Source organism: Macadamia integrifolia, chromosome 13, assembly GCF_013358625.1.
Source record: "Macadamia integrifolia cultivar HAES 741 chromosome 13, SCU_Mint_v3, whole genome shotgun sequence".
NCBI classification, from domain to species: domain Eukaryota; kingdom Viridiplantae; phylum Streptophyta; class Magnoliopsida; order Proteales; family Proteaceae; genus Macadamia; species Macadamia integrifolia.
This window is the reverse complement of record NC_056569.1, coordinates 3,216,556-3,233,317: the sequence shown is the minus strand read 5'-3', so window position 1 is coordinate 3,233,317 and position 16,762 is coordinate 3,216,556. Positions and strand designations below refer to the sequence as shown.

The window sequence follows — 16,762 nt, the reverse complement described above, 5'->3', positions numbered from 1 at the left end:
GGGGGGGGGAGGGAATTCGCACTTCAAGAAACCCAAGGTAACTAACTATTGGGTAGACCACAAGGATGGTCTACCAGCAACCATGCACATGCAGGCACAAGGAACATGAACAGGAGACTTCCAATGCTAAAATTTGGCCTCTCAGATGATCCTACGGATCAGTTGTATCAATTGTATTCCAGACCTGGTCAGAGGTTACAAATTCACCATTGTCATTTTCCCTTCTCTTTTACAGCGCACCAAAAGGGAATAAGATGAAATAAAACTTGATAAGATAAATTAGAGTTATCTCATCAAGTCAATGTAAATTAGAGTTATCTCATCAAGTCAATGTATCTTACTAGCCAATCTGGCAGGGCCATCCAAATGTTGTCCCATGCATCATTCAATTGGTGGATTATCTTCTTGGTTTCTAGGGTAGCTAATTCATTTCTAGGGTAGCTAATTCCCTTTTCATTAACTGGCTATGAAATGATAGTCAACAGCATCCTGATGCAGATACATGATTTATGTAACATTAGTATGGATAAGTATACCTGAACATCAACCTTCATAACAATATTCAGCTGGTGTAAATCTAATCCAGATTCCAGACAGCTTTCCAGTTGCAGCTGCAGAAGCAAACGAAGAGAGAGTAACCTTCCCATCACCAGCTTTTGCCGATATATGTTCATTTCGTAACAATTCTGCACGTGCCTCTGCCTTTTCACGTGCAACATCAAGTGAATCAACAACCTCAAATTCATCACCAGCAATAGGAACATTGTTCAACCCAATGACCTGTGGCAGAATACGGGCATTAGAGCAACTTTTACCGTAAGGAAGTAGAATAAATAGGTCTGGAACAAAAAGGATGAAAAAGAAAACGCAAAGCTGCATCCCCGAATCAAATCTTGGTTCTAGCAGTCCTTGTGATAACTATGGGTTCTAGTCATTTAAATATGAAAACAAAAGCAAGTCTTCCAACTGGCCAAAGGGCAGCCAGCCAACCAAGAACAATGAGTTAGCTTTGGCAAATGGTTGAACAACCATGTTAATGGAAGGGGGCTCTTTGTTAAGCTTTTCATTGGCTTCAAACTTATGTTAGGGGGCCATGGCATTATTTGTATCTCATTAGGAAGGCTAGGGCCCTCGCAGAGCAAGATCATTTTTTCTTTCTCTTGCAGGATGAGGTCTGCCAACTCAATTGCAGACGAATTGCCTAGAGGAGGACCTTTTGAAATGATACCAAGAATATCCAACAAATTGTGAAAGTTACTAGCAGGAAGGGGGAAAAAGATAACACTCAAGACAGTGGGTCTCAGAAAATCCCTTGTATCAGTGGATCACATTCACAGGTATCACATCAACCCAGCAGCTAAAGATGTCTTTTCCTTCCCATAGGATTAATGTTAAAACAAACACAAAAGAATAAGTCCTTGTCAACAACAACTTAGCCTTATCCCAACTAATTGGGGTCGGCTACATGGATCCTTGCCCTCCAATCAGCTCAACGTCATACCTGATACAAGGCCTATGCTATGCATATCTTTCCTCACTAATTCTCCTAAGGTCATTTCAGGTGTGCCCCTAGCTCTTTTTAGATCCTTCAATCTGAATCAAATCATTCCTCCGTACTGGAGCATCCAAAGGCCTCCAAAAGAATAAGTCCTTGTAAAGTGTACAAATTGAGATATAGATTTTGAATGTTACTTGGGGTATTCAAGTAGTTAATTAGGTTTTGAACGATGAAAAGAGGCAGGATGATTAAAGTGGAAAATCAGTATTTGCAAAAACTATGATCCCCAGCTTTTGGTCTAAATTGTAGGATCCAACAAAAGCATGACATTGAAACTGTGACTGGTACAATTCTATCTTCAGAAAATCCAAGCACAATTCAAATGTTACATTAAAAGACACAGCATCCAGGAAAATTAAATTAAATTTTAATGTCAAGGCACCATTCCTACAATTTTTTTGCTTTCACAGAAAATTAGTTTCTGGAGTGATGGAAAAAAAAAATCCAGGATTGGAAGGGGAAGAGTGGGGGGTGGAGGACAGGGGGAAAGGAAAAGAGACCCATAGAAAAGATAAAGAAGGTAAACTGCACAGAAGTTCTCTACCAAAAACTATCCATAGGCAATAATTATCTGGCCCATTATTATTATAATCAACTTCTACAATATTAACATGGATGCCTTCCCACTATTCCCGGTATTCTAAGTAATGAGATCCTACATTGCTAGGAACAACCGGAAAACAGAGAGCATTTATTGGCGAAAAGAATATGCATAAAAAAGGGTGTACCCAGTGCACAAGGCTCCTGCCACTACAGGCCCTGGGGAGAGTCATAATGTTCACAGCCTTACTACCCCTGCTCCACGGAGAGGCTGTTTCCCGAGTCCCGACTCGCAACCGTGAGGCCGCGACCATTTCACCAAGGTCTGCCCTCACAACACCCATGTTGAAAAATAGTTTGACTTTGGCTTGCAACGGGCTTGGCTTGATCATAAGCAGGTTTAAGAGTTGATCCACCATTTAAGTGGGTTGACAACTCCACCGGTCCAATGAACCAGGCAACTCAAGTGGCCATGTCACCAACATTGATGGCAACTTAGTATCTTGAAAGATGGGAAAATAAGAGGGACACTGACTTATTAAAAAAGGAAAAAGATGGAAAAATAAGAAAGATCAAGAAAACCTAATAATTGCAAGGAAAAGGGGGAAAAACAGCAAACCTGCACAGCTATAGATGGCCCAGCATCATCAACATGATTTCTGCTATCATCAAATAAAGCCCGTACCTGACAAGCCATAATAAGATCAGTGAACTAAAGGTAGACAATAAAATCAAAGCAAAGAATAAAGTGCAGCATCTCCTTCATCTGAGGAAAAGTTGCAATGGATTTTGTCATAATAGAAAAGAACCAATATACTCTTGTCACATGCGAACCTTTCCAAAGGCTTCACCACAAACTACCACATCCCCCCTTTTGAGGGTGCCATTCTGCACAATAAATGTTGCTACAGGTCCCTTTGATTTGTGAAGTCCTGCTTCAATGACAGTTCCCTTGGCATTTCTATGAGGATTGGCCTCCAATTCTTGCAACTTCAGAAAACAAAACCGCAGAAAGAGTTAGACAGCATAGCACTCAGAAAAAGGGAAGACACAATGCATCAAGTTCTTAAAAATATATAAGCGACTTGTGGCCCACAAAAATATTCATACCACAAAATTTTTCTTAGGCTTAGAACGTGTTTTATGTTTCTCAGATTCTGAGAAAAATGCTTTTTAGTTCATCACCTACACCTCTTTACCGAGTCACCCACTACCACATGGAGGGGACGACACAATAACATCCATTAAAAGGGAATATTCATTCCTTTTAGCTCAATACTGGACCTTTTCACTTTTGGTAAATTTAAGTTGTTTCATTTTTAATAAATTTTAAATTTAGTTAGACAGTAAAAAGGGAAAAGAGGGTCTGCTATGCCACTATCACACTTCAGAGGTAAAATAAAAAATTTGCCATGTGAGTAAGGGGTAATGCAGCCAAAAACATGGCTCCCACGTCACCCAGATTTCAATGATAGCCTGATAGGTGACTTACCTAGCAAAACTTGCCCCGTAAATGAACATTTCTGTCTAAATTCTTTGCTAAGTGACTGACTTACTGAAACCCATCCAAGATGTGTCTGTATATAAAGATGAACAGAAAAAGTGATATCATGTTTATCCATTAAAACAAACTTTTGTCGTAAAATTCATGACAGTCATGAAATATTAAAAGAATGAGGAGACCAAATTCGTAACATTGCAGAGACAGGCATGGCGGCATGTCCAAAAATATAAACCCGACATTTTCCACAACCTAAAAAATGAATAGTCAAAAAAGAAAGTTGACTGCACCTCTGCAAAAAGCATGACAGTTTCCAGTAAGTTTATCCACATTCTCCCCTTTTAGGGCACTGATCTGATCAAGAAGATGAATTATGTATCAACACTCCACAGCAGTTACAATTATGTCTGAAAAATGCCTATCATTAGATGAATAAGAACCTGAATCATTGGGATATCACCACCCCAATCTTCTAGCATTAGACCAATTGCAGAAAGTTCCTGCATAACTTTTTCTGGATTTGCTCCATCCTTGTCTATCTGGAAAAAAAGAACAGCTAAGATAAGACATTTGAGTCAGCAGGTGTGGAAGGAGATAGAAACAAACACCACCAAATATATGAATGTACCTTATTTATGGCTATCAAAATTGGCACACCAGCTGCTTTTGCATGAGCTATAGACTCATTTGTCTGAGGACGGACCCCATCAGCAGCAGCCACCACAATGATGGCAATGTCTGTTACCCTTGCCTCACGTGCTCTCATTGCACCAAATGCCTACATGAATGGATGCAATACAATCAGAATCTCAATTCAAGAAAAAAAATTCTAGAAAATATATCCCTGAGCAAAAACTACTTTGATAATTGGAAGTTCAGGGAGTATCAAGAGAAGGGGGGAGAAGCAGCACTGCAACAACAAAGAAACCTTAAGCCCACAGATGGAAAAGGCACTACAAGGGATTACCTCATGCCCAGGTGTATCAAGGAAAACACATGGCTGAGGCTTGCCATCAACAGGAACAAGCACCTTATATGCACCAATTCCTTGTGTTATTCCACCTGCTTCAGTGGCAGCTACCTGTGAAAGCCTACTATTTAGATATAAGCAAAGCAGTTCCTCACCATGCCAGGAAATAGAGCATGTTTTCAGAAAAATGGTCAATCTACAGAACTTTTACACCAATATACAATGGTTTTCTAGAAAAGAGAGACTTGGATCACATGCCAACAAGGCAACAACACAATCTACCAGTTTCTTTTAAGTGAGGTTTTAGAAAAGAAAAAAAGGTTGATGAATAATCATATCTTCCAAGGAAAACTTGATAGATCAAAAAGATCCCATTATCAGATGAGATTGGTTCTTGCCCTAACTCATAGCAACAAAACAAGGAATTCATTTCTAGAAGTCAAAACACCTCATCACATTCACTTGTCAAACAAATACTGAAAAATTACCAAGACAATACCTTAAGTTTTCTTACATATATTGTCCATCAATCCCTCTTCTTTCTATTTTGTTAACCTGATGCAACCAAATTTTCAGAAGTATAGTCCAAAGCTCTGTTTCAATAGTTGAGTTGCTATTTTGAACCACCGCAGATAGGCCCATAGAGTTCCACCAGAGACTGCTCCTGAAAGTGCAACTTTCTCCTCTGCGGCTCCACTGTTCTGTGTTATGTTGCAGCAGGCCTTCAAGCTCTTAAACCTCCAGATTGAGTCATCAGATTCAGTCTATATTTTGGTAGCTTACTAGCCTCTGCGGAGCCTCCCTTCGATGCTATTTAAGCCTGATCCAATGGCTGGATAAAGCTGTACATTGTGAGTTACTATTTTGGATATTCAATTACAAATTTTCAAGCCCTGTTCTATCTCCACATCTAACCATCAGATTTGGCTGTACTTTTGAGGAGTCATCCAACCCTAGTACCCTTTACTCGACAGGGATATCTTCCCCATCAGAAATCCTAGTTTCTATTTCTGTTGCCTACTAAGTTTCTGGTTTTTCAGCCTTTTACCTGTCCTGCGATTGACTTGAAACTGGTTCTGTTTGATTCTATTGTAGCTGGACTTCATCTTAAAGCATTGGTATTGTTCAGGGTTGTAATAGTTAGAAGACCTTGCTGTTCACCAACTGTTAGGTGTTACTGTTATTTTTTCTATTGCAGGAAATTGGAGGTTTGGTGTACTGTTGTTACAATGGGTGATCCCTATTGTGGGATAGATTTCCTAGACTCCTAGTTGTCTAGTTAGGAACTGAACCTACATTAAATGTTTGCTGCCCAATACCATTTTAGATAAATTTCAAAAACATAAGCATATCATTAGTGCATTGTACATCGCACAGTTACATGAACTATATTTTCTAAGAAACAGAGTCTATTATCATATGACTAAACTTTAAACCATGTTTCCATTTCACTTTGTTGATGCCCACACCTACTCATATTCTTCTTGTACCATACGTGCATAGGAATACAAATATATATCCGTGGCTGAAATTGAATACAAGTTCAAATATGATTAAGTTTCAAAATACCTTGCTCTTTCGAATATAATCCAAAAGGGTCATCTGCCAAGTGAAAAACATAAAGCACATATTAGGTGTCAGGATATGTAATATTATCTTTTCAAATCAGAGTTCTGATAAAAATCTCATTAAATCAAAATGAGGAAATTTTTGTAAGTTTTACCTTTCCATGATCCACATGACCCATGATGGTAAGAACTGGAGGCCTATCTTCTAGCTTGTCCAAGCCTTCCTCATCAAAAAGATTTTTCTTTTTTGCCATTTCTTCTACTCTAACAGGAGCAGCATCTATAACATCTACATCATACTCTTTACAAATCATCTTTACCATGTCTTTGTCCAGAGTCTGAACCCCATCAGGATTAATCCCTTTTGAGTATAGATAACCAAAAATCTCACCTTCACTTACGGCCAAGTTGTATGCTAAGTCCTCCATCAACATGCCTTCCTCTTCCACCTCAAGAATTTCTACTCTTACAGGGGCTGCTTCCTTAGCTGCCTGAAGCCTATCTGCCTGAAGCCTATCTGCCTTTTGACTTGGTTTACTCCATTTCCTTCCTTTCCTTGCAGGAGCACCGGATATAGATACATTAAGCTCCGAAGTCTGCTCATCAGGAATCCCTTCGTCATCAACCAAACGTCTTCGTGTTCCTCCGGCTGCACCAGTTTTCTTAAGGTACTCATCTTTGATCTTCCCTGATGCAGGCTTCTTCCCCGGTTTTGGAGGGCCTATAACTGCTTGAGCAATCAGGGGATCGATCACTGGTTTCTTGGATGCAAATTTGTCAACTAAGACTGTCTTTCTTTCCCTAGGTTTTGGTCCAGTCTCAGCACCATCAGTAGCCGAAGGCATTGGAGCCATACCCACATCCCTCAAGATTACAGGTTTCTTGGTTGGAGGAGGACTTACAAAAGGCCTTGCGTGTAATCTTGGTTGAACTTTAGCAGGTGGCTGAGGAAGTCTCAAAGGAGCACGTGTTTAGCTTCCTCTTTCTCTACTTCCTTTTTCCTTAGATCAACTGTGGGAAACTCAGTGGTCATAGGAGAATCCTTAACCACCTTCTGTATAGTTGCAACTAGGTTTCCTTTCGGCCACACACTCTTCGATGTCTTCGGCCTTTGAGTTGCTGTTAAATTTACTGGCTTACTCACTCTTGTGCTTGTGTTTGTTCTTGGTGTTGGTTTCCCATCAAACCCCTTCTCTTTATCATTATCAGATTTTCGTGAACTAGTGGTTTCTAGTTTCTCTGCCTGCTCCAACAACTCTCCAAGGCCCCCTCATCCTCTTGACTTCTCGTCATCATCTGAATCTCTATTGGGTTTTGCCAGCGCCCAGGGCATTGAATTATCTGAATTAATACCCAGAAGAGATTCAGACTTGGGCATAGCTTTTAAAACAGGCCTGGGAGCCGGCTTAAGGACGAGATCAGCATCCTCATCTTTACTCCCTCTATAAGTGGATTCCAAGGAAACTGAATTCCCCAACTCTGCAACTAAATCTGTAGTTACCATACATTTGCATATAGATATACAATTCCATCTCTGCCCACCCGCAGAAGTAACAAGATTACATCCCTTAACTACCGAAATTCTCCGAATCAACAAAGGAGTAACTTCAAAATGAGTGTATGAACTCGCTCTCACGCCTCCCAAACTTGCCAGGGAAGCCAGAGAAGTCATGATATCAATAGAAACCCCAGGAATGGCATTAACCCAACAAAACAATGTCCATCAAAATATATTCCAATGCAGTCTCCCACACATATTGTATTCCCCACGAAATTTAATCTCAAAATAAGATTAATTCAGCTAATTAAATGTTCCGATCAACAGCTCTTCCTCACCACTTCGATAGATTATAATGTTAAGTTTCCCATAACCCTATTTTTTGCTTCTCCGTGAGGAACAGAAAAATCTAAATTGAAGCGTAAATGAAATGTAATGCAGAGAGAAGGAAACTATTTCTTGCTTTAAGTCATACCTTTATAGATTTTCCAGTTTTGGTTTTCTTCGATCTATGGATTATAAATGAAGAAAATGGAGAGCTATCAACGATAAGTGTATAGAGAGAGAGAGAGAGAGAGAGAGTTTAAAAGCTCTGGAACTATGGTAGTTGGCCGTGGAGGCAGAGCCTCCTGTGTATAAAATGCTCGTGTGGCAGAGTTTCTCCTCTTGTCAATTTTATGATAACGATTTTCACCAAAAAAATTGTGATAATGTGTTTTCCACCCTTTCTTTTTTTTTTTTTCCATTGGTTTCAATGATTTTTTTTTTTTTTTTTTTTTTGGAGATTAGATACCCTCAAATTCAGCATGCCCCTACACCTATGAGGGACAATGGGAGCATTGGTAGAAGCATCAATAGGGCAGGATTTTGTCTTTCATGAGGGTTGAGGCGATTATTTCGACCCTCACTGTGTGTGTGAGTATAGAGGCCACACTACTTTTTAGGTTTTTTTTTTTTTAGTAAGTCTCATAAGTCGTGACAGAATAGGTGATGGGATCATGGGACCAGGGATTCAAAACATGGAATCAGGGATCGAATCAGTCCTTATCGGTTGGAATTAGTCCCAAAAACTTTAGAATTGGCTCTTAGATTTAAAAACATAGCCATTTTAGGGTTTTGTATAAATAATTGGTTGTGTTGGATCAATCAGATTCAAGACCAGTCACGACTACTTAGGATCATAATTAGTTGATTTGACTGATCTGATTCCAGTCTTAGAAATGATGAATGGTCCCTGATGACCCAAAAATTTCCACATATTTGCCCGTCATCCCTTTGGTCTAACGAACCTTGCCAGGATATCATCTTTATAATAGTTTGATAAGGTTGTAAAAAAAATGAGAACAAGATACCAAACCAAAAGTGATCTTAATTCAAACTCCTTAGTTTTGGTTTTAGAAATCGATAAAATACTGAAATGGACCGGATCAGACCGATTGAAATCGATCATTTAGACCAAAACCATTAAAATTGATAAAAACCAATAAAATTTAAAATTTTGTATTTTTACATATGAAAAATGAGATTGGACACCAATAACTTGACAAGGGATTGTCAAAAGAAACTGACAACGTATTGAAACAATTGGACCAATAGCTATTGATTTTGAGTTGGTTTTTGTAGACTAGATATATAATCAATCTACCCCAATAGTGGACCAAACTGACCATTTGACAGTCCTACGACTAGGGCTACAGTTTTAGTGGTTTAGTTGAACCTAGGGTGTAAGAGAAGAAGAGCAAGCTTGAGTAGTTGAACCTGGCATTGGGGGCTTTGGGGCGCTTCTTGGGGTTAAACTATTTGGGATAGACCATCATTTTGATGGTAGCTAATGATTCTTTTACAACAATAACAAACTCTTTCATAATTAGATGAATTGTGAAGCTTGGATCATTTCAAAGTTTATTCCAACTAGGATTGCCCTAAAATCAACCTCCAGGCCGAAATGTCCTTATCATGAGGACCCTCGGTGTAATTTATACCATTTTATTTTGATAGAATAATATTGGGATCATTTTGAAACATATCAAAAGGCTCCTCTACAAAAGAATTGAGCACTGTACATTTCATGAATCATATTAATTTTATATGCACCCGCGCTGTTTCATTTTTCAAACCCCATAAAGCATCATCTTCTTTATATTTATACTACAATAGTTGTTTGGAATTCTTTATTGTATTGGTATCAATATGACATTCTTATGAATATTTTTCTCTTGTATTCAACTATTTGTATACACAATGGAGATGCTTTCTATAGTAAATGACCCTTACAAAAAAATTTGATAAGCTCATAGTTTCAATAGAAGCTTTTATCCATTCCTTTACATTTAAGCTAGAACAAGAATATTATTCTCCGCATTCTCCATAGTTTAATGGAAGTTCCTTTCAAGCTATACGAGGAATAATTCACCTATCTTAGTCATTTATTTACTTATTCTTAAAACTCTTTAATAATTCTTGCACCACTAAAAATGTTATCAACGATATATCAATTTTAATAAGAGTAGCATGGCATGGGGATATTATTTGGTTAAGGAAGGTTGAGGCCTTGGTATACTTAAGAAATAATGTTCACTGTATATGATGCCAATGTTGTTGTGGTGGTGGTTGGGGGGGGGGGGGGGGGGTGTGAAACTCTTATGCTACACAAATGCCTTTGTAGAGAATGTTATCGTTCAAAAGGGTTTTTTTCCCCCATATTATAAATTCAGGGAATAGTTTTTTGTTTAGAAACATGGCCCTTACACTAAATCGAACAAATATATATAACCGTTTGAACACTCTGTTGGAAAACTTGGAATAGATTTAATACATAAAACGGAACATAATCAGGGGGTAATTACAAGTTGCACAATAAAAAAGTAGCCCTTCACATGGGGACAATGGAACCAGATCCTCTCCATATCCACTAGAGGTGCAACAGGCTTCCAACCATCGGATGCTCACTGCCCTGGTGCAGAGGCTGCAGAGGATGTGGATGGCAACAATTGGGAGGATCCAGGCTTGCATTCTAACACATGGGTGTGCGTCCTCCCAACTAGGGTTGTCAAGCGGTCAGGCCGGGCCGATCTCGATCAGGCTTAATTAGGCTCAGCCATTATCTAGGGCTGCACTATGAATGCCCGTTTAGCTAAACGAGCTTAGCTAGGATGGGCATGGTACGATTAATAATCGGGTCGATCGGTCTCAGGCTCTAATCGGGCTGCTATAAGCGGGCCTTAGTCGGGCCTTAACCGGGCTATAGACCTATTTAACTTTAAACGAGCCATTTTTAAAACTAGTCACTTAAATATGCTTGAAGGGGGAATGCAATTAAAATGAGACAAAGATGGGCATAGCAAAGAAAGTTTCCATAGTTAAAATGGATTTAGCCAAAGATGGGCAAAGCAACTACGATACTAACTTACTTGATCTTTAACCCAGGAAACTCAAATCAATTAAACTATGTTTGAAAAAGATGAATGTTTTCAAATAACAATAACACCATCTTAAGTGTATATTAAGGGTGTTAATCGGTTCGATTTCGGTTTAAACGGTGCGGATCGATTCGGTTCACATTTATTTGGCTGAACCCATAACCGCACCATTTACTAAACGGTTCCACTTTCTGAAACCGTGACCATTTAGTAAATGGTTTCGGTTTCCACGGTTTTTAAACGGTGTCGTTTTCTCGATTTTTAACGGTTTTGGTTTATTCCGTACGGTTTGCAAAGCGGTTCACAATCGGTTTGTTATAACTTGCAATCATCTATTCCATAAAGTTCAACCCATATATCTATAACAGATGAAGGAGGGATTCCGGATTCTGTTGCTATCTGAGTCATCAAGTTTCCCAGCTTCATAATTGCTTCTTCTTCACTCATAAAATGGGGCACTGGATTTGTTGGAAAAATCTGTCCCAATAATTTCTGTATTATCACCTTGAAATCAGATGAACTTGAAACTGTAAGAAAGTATATGTTCTTGAACCTGCCTGTTCAACTTGAGCGTAAGATAGTTGCCACTAGGAGAAATATTCAAATTATTTATAAGGAATAAACAAAGCATAGAAACAGAAGACACCCTTCAACTTGTGAGCAACACATATAAGTATTTACAAGGCAAATTAATAGATAATTTGGACAATATAGTGACATTTTCAAGCAACCAGGGATTAGTCCATGATACAAAGAACACAAATCTTGCTTCTTATAGTTGAGTCTCAAAGATTCACATGGACATGTTCCCAAATCTGAAGGATGGGCACTTAATTCTAACTTGGTCTACATCCATCCATATTCCATAGGCATTTCAATCTCCATAGGTACAAGATAGAACAACAATTACTAGCATTCAAATAGTCAAATAGCAAAAGAAAATATTACATTGAGAAAGTGAAATACAAACAAAAATACTAATAAAAACCAGCAGTAGTGGTGGATGATGCTAAAGTAGGAGTAGACGGCTCTGAAAACACATCTTCCAAAGCTTCAAATAATTCCTCTTCATCCTCCTCATCTATATAAAGGTAGAAAAAAATTACTTAGAATATGAAACTAATGTCCAAAGAATTTCATACGAGGTTAGAAGAAAAAATCTTACCTCCAAAAGTCGCATCGTACATCCAATCACGCAAGCATACCAAAGCTTCAACGTTTTTAGGGACCAATCTACTTCGATATTTATCAAGCACCCTACCCCCTGCACTAAATGCAGATTCAGATGCCACCGTTGACATAGGAATTGTCAAGATATCACTAGCTAGTCGAGACAAATCAGGATGTTGGGCTTGACATGACTTCCAATATGCTAGAACATCATAATCTTTTTCGTATGGTTTTCTTGGCTCTTCAAGATATTGGTCCAATTCAGACTTTTCATTGTTATTGGTGCTTTTCTTTTTTGTCCATCTAGAGAATCGATCCTACAAAATAGGCCAAAAGACATTTATATTAAAAACAAAACTAAGATGTTAAATCAAATTGCATATCAATGAAATCAGATATAGACATATGGTAACATACCTCTTGAGATAGACGTGAACCATCATATGCAGCACTATTTGAAGACCACTTATCCTTCGGCATGCTTTTATATTCTCCATAAAGACGGACTAATGCTGACTTCACACGCTTGACAGACTCATCAATTAAGACCTCATTTCCCTGATGGATCTCTTCACATGACATCCCAATAATTTCCAACTTGTAGCGTGGATCCATAACAACAGCAATTGATAAAATCAAAGAATATTTCTCCCAATACTTATTAAATTTTTCCTTCATGGAACATACCATCTCCTTCATAAAATCATCCCCAAACAAAGATGCATCATTTAAAGCCAAATGAACTTCCACCACACTTGGAAAATACAAGTTGGTTGTTGGATACTTTGACCCAGACAACAACTTTGTGATTTCATCAAAAGGCTTTAAAAAATTTGCAAGATGTCCAATCTTTTCCCATTCATCATCAATAGGACAATCTTTGTAGTTTGTGTCTAAGTTCTCTAAATTGTCAAAAGCTCACCTATAAAACAAAGCACCATCAAGCATATGGAAGGTGGAATTCCACCTTGTAGACACATCTCCATGCAAACCCCTTTTAGTGGTTAAGCCCACATGCTCACAACTCTCCATAAACCTCACCTTCCTAGCTTGGGAGCTTTTGACAAACCTGACACTATCTCGAACCTTCTGAACTGATTTATCAATTAATTTAATATCATCTTGCACTATAAGGTTCAAAACATGTGCACAACATCGGACATGAAAGAATTCCCCCTTGCACAACAATGTATTTTTTGCATTCAAATTTGTTTTAAAAAAAGAAACAAAAATATCATTGGCACTTGCATTGTCCACAGTTACAGAAAACAATCTTCTTTCAAGTCCCAACTCCATCAATATCTTGTTAACTGTCTCACTAATGTGTGCACCAGTGTGTGGAGGGTTCAAAACAGTAAACTTAATCAATCTCTTGTGTAAAACCCACTTTCTATCAATGTAGTGGGTTGTGAGTGTCATATATCCATCATTGGAGATGGAAGTCCACAAATCTGTTGTCACTGAAACCCTCCCAGTAGAGTTTTGTATTTCCTCTCTGATATTCATTTTCTCCTTCTTGAATACTTTTTGAATATCATTCAATAAAGTGAATCTACTTATAGTACTATAATCTAGATAGATATATAGCATCAATTTTCTAAATTCTTCATACTCCACAAATCTTAAAGGGAGTTCATTCTTTATAATCAAAATTAAGATCATCTCCCTCACAACAATAGGATCAATATTCAAATCTCTTATAACCATTTTTCCACTAGACTGTTGAATGAACATCTGTTTTATGTCCTTGGAATCACGCTTAGGACATCTATTCATGTGATGGTTCAAGCTGCTTGTCCCATTTCTAAAGTCAGCCATGAACAACTGTAAGCACTTAGTGCATTGAGCCCTTGGCTTTCCATCTAGATTATCTTTGGGATTGATTTATTTAAACCAATTAGTAGTCCAACATAATGCTGACCTAGACCTAGGCCTTTTCTTAGAATCATTACTAATGACTCCACCTCCACTTCCACTTCCACTTTCACTTCCATCTCCACCTCCCACAAAGTCTAACCCCAAGCCAATATTAGGGAATTGTCGGGTACTAAATTACCATCAATTGACTCACTAACTTCAAACTCATCGTCAGTAGTATCCATTATTCCAAGATAACTGATGATTAAATATTCAAAACACCTACAAAATGATGAAATAAAAATAACAAGATAAATATGAAAATATAAAGGCCATAACTAATGGAACATAACAACTTGGATGGAACATAATAGACTAATTAGGAAGAAACTTTTTTTTGGGGGGGGGGAGATTGTGAAAAGTTGGAACAAACCTGAGATTTTATCTTTAGCAACTTTGATACAAGAAGAAAAAGTGAATCTGCAGAGGTTGGAATTAGAATAATTAAGTTAAAAAGTGAATATCTGAGGTTGGTGTAAGCTACATTCCCATACTGGAAACACTCTCCCTAAATTTAAAAAAAAGAGCAATTAGAGGTTGGTGTGTCGTGCTTGTGAAGAAGCTCTTATGCTCCCTAATAATTCTAGTATTCATAATCACAAGGGGAGGGGGTGTGGGGTGAAGAAAAAAATTGTCACTGGTCATTATTCCCTATAAAAACACCTATAAACTTGTAATCAGATGGGTTCACATCTGCTTCCATAAATTCACTATAACATAGAAATCTCAATAAACTTCTCTCAGAAAGTTAAAATCATATGGGTTCTGCTTCCGTAAACTCATTGTAATGTGGAAAATCTCCATACACCACTCTCAGTAAGTTATGAACATGAAAAAAATTACATCATCTCGGGCTGTAGTACCTTCAATTCCAAGAAAAATTGCATTGGGGGTTCATAGAACTTTATGCCACTATAGGTTTACGGCATCATTTTCCATATCATATAACCAAAATCAAATAAATTGCCTATTGCCTATGGAAAGCCCTTAAATTAATTGGCCCATCACATTGGAAATCAATGATATATCAGATCACTATACTACAAAATCGTATGCATATGACAACTATTTAAACATAAAACTACTTCAAGCTCTATCTGTTTATGGGGAAAAGCCATGTAAAAGAAAATTTAACAAGTACAATCATCACCAAAAGAAAAAAAAATAAAAAAAAAAAAAAAAAAAAAAAAACCCAACATTAGTTGAAAACCTTCCATCTACACTTACCTGAAAACAAATAGAGTCTCAGTGATGCCAGACAACCACAAAGCAGAAGCAAACATGAGAATAAACATCACATGAAAAAGAGACAACTTGTATCTAAAGATTCTAAACATCAGTTTCCTTTAACATATTGAATTGTTCAACACCATAAGTATCACTATTTTTTTAAAAACCTCTGTTTGGGTGGACTAACAAGGCAGGTTAGTCTTCAAGAGATACCAAACAAGGGGCAACTCAAATTACCTTAAAGTTGCTCTCCGCCTTTCTAACATCCAAGGTTTCTCTCTCTCTCTCTATTTGGTCGGCTAGGAAAGCCGGTGGGACATTCGGCCTGCAAACTAGCTTTAAAACAAGTTTTAAAACCTTGATTTAAACCTGGGAAAGAGAAGCAAGAAAACCAAAGTTCCACTTGTAGTTGAAATACTTGGCTCTACGATTTTGAAACCAGACTTCCGCTTGTTTTGGTTTTAGATTCAACTGTACAGAAAAGCTTCTCTTTACCTCTACACAGAGAAACAAAGTTAAAAATTTGAAATTAAAGACGAAGAAGATCCGTCGAAGAAGAGGGTGGTCGCTATTTTAGTCGTACATGATTGAGACAATGAGGAGTTCAAACCATGAAAGGGGCTTCAATCCAAGAACTGAAGAACTGAAGAACCGAAGAGTTGCGGGCCTTGCGGTTGAGTTCGAAGGTATAGGGCTTCAATCTAACAGATAGTCTCAAATGCATTTTACTCCGATCACTTTTACCTTTAGGGTTTTTACTTTTTGGAAGTGATATATCGATTTTACCCTTGCCATATTTAAGTGTTATACGGATTAAACGGTTCGATTTTGACGGTTTTAAACGGTTTCAATTCGGTTTGCAACCAATGGGTTCCGCGGTTAAAATCGACCCGACCCGTTTAGCTAATCGGCCTGAAACTTGAAACCATAACCGCACCATTTATTAAACGGTTTTGCGGTTTCGGTGTAAACGGATCGATTCGGTTTCAGTAAACAATTTCGGTTACAAATTCACATCCTTAATGTATATATCACATAGCCTTAACACTAATACAAACTGTATTAAAAAAAAAAGAACACAAGTAGTATTAAAGGGGCCGGACTAGATCAGGTTTAAATGAGTCGATTCAAGGCAGACTGTTTTGGCACTCGTCGAGCTAGGTGGCTACACATTTATGAGTTCGACATGTTTATTAATCAAGTTGGTCTAAGTCAGGCTATAATCGTGTCAAGCTTGGTTAGGCCTATCGATATAGGCTTAGAATTGACATCCCTACCCTCAACGGTCGGATGCGTGCTGGGCTCTCCAATGGCCCAGGTGAGGGATTTGAATCCGAGAACAATTACATTGAAATCTAAAATACAACCACGTCATTGTCCTCCGCATCTTA

General features: G+C 38.1%; 1 long non-coding RNA gene and 1 pseudogene across 1 annotated transcript; both read right to left on the bottom strand.

Moving 5' to 3' along the window:
* Positions 1-51: 51 nt before the first annotated feature.
* Positions 52-8,241, bottom strand: LOC122058938 (annotated as a pseudogene).
* Positions 8,242-11,799: 3,558 nt separating this feature from the next.
* LOC122058940 lies at positions 11,800-15,660 on the bottom strand. Its single transcript, XR_006133988.1, has 4 exons — positions 15,609-15,660; positions 14,515-14,561; positions 12,220-12,541; positions 11,800-12,135 (listed from the first exon to the last, which is right to left on the bottom strand). It is a non-coding gene; the product is annotated as an uncharacterized LOC122058940 (long non-coding RNA).
* Positions 15,661-16,762: the final 1,102 nt, after the last annotated feature.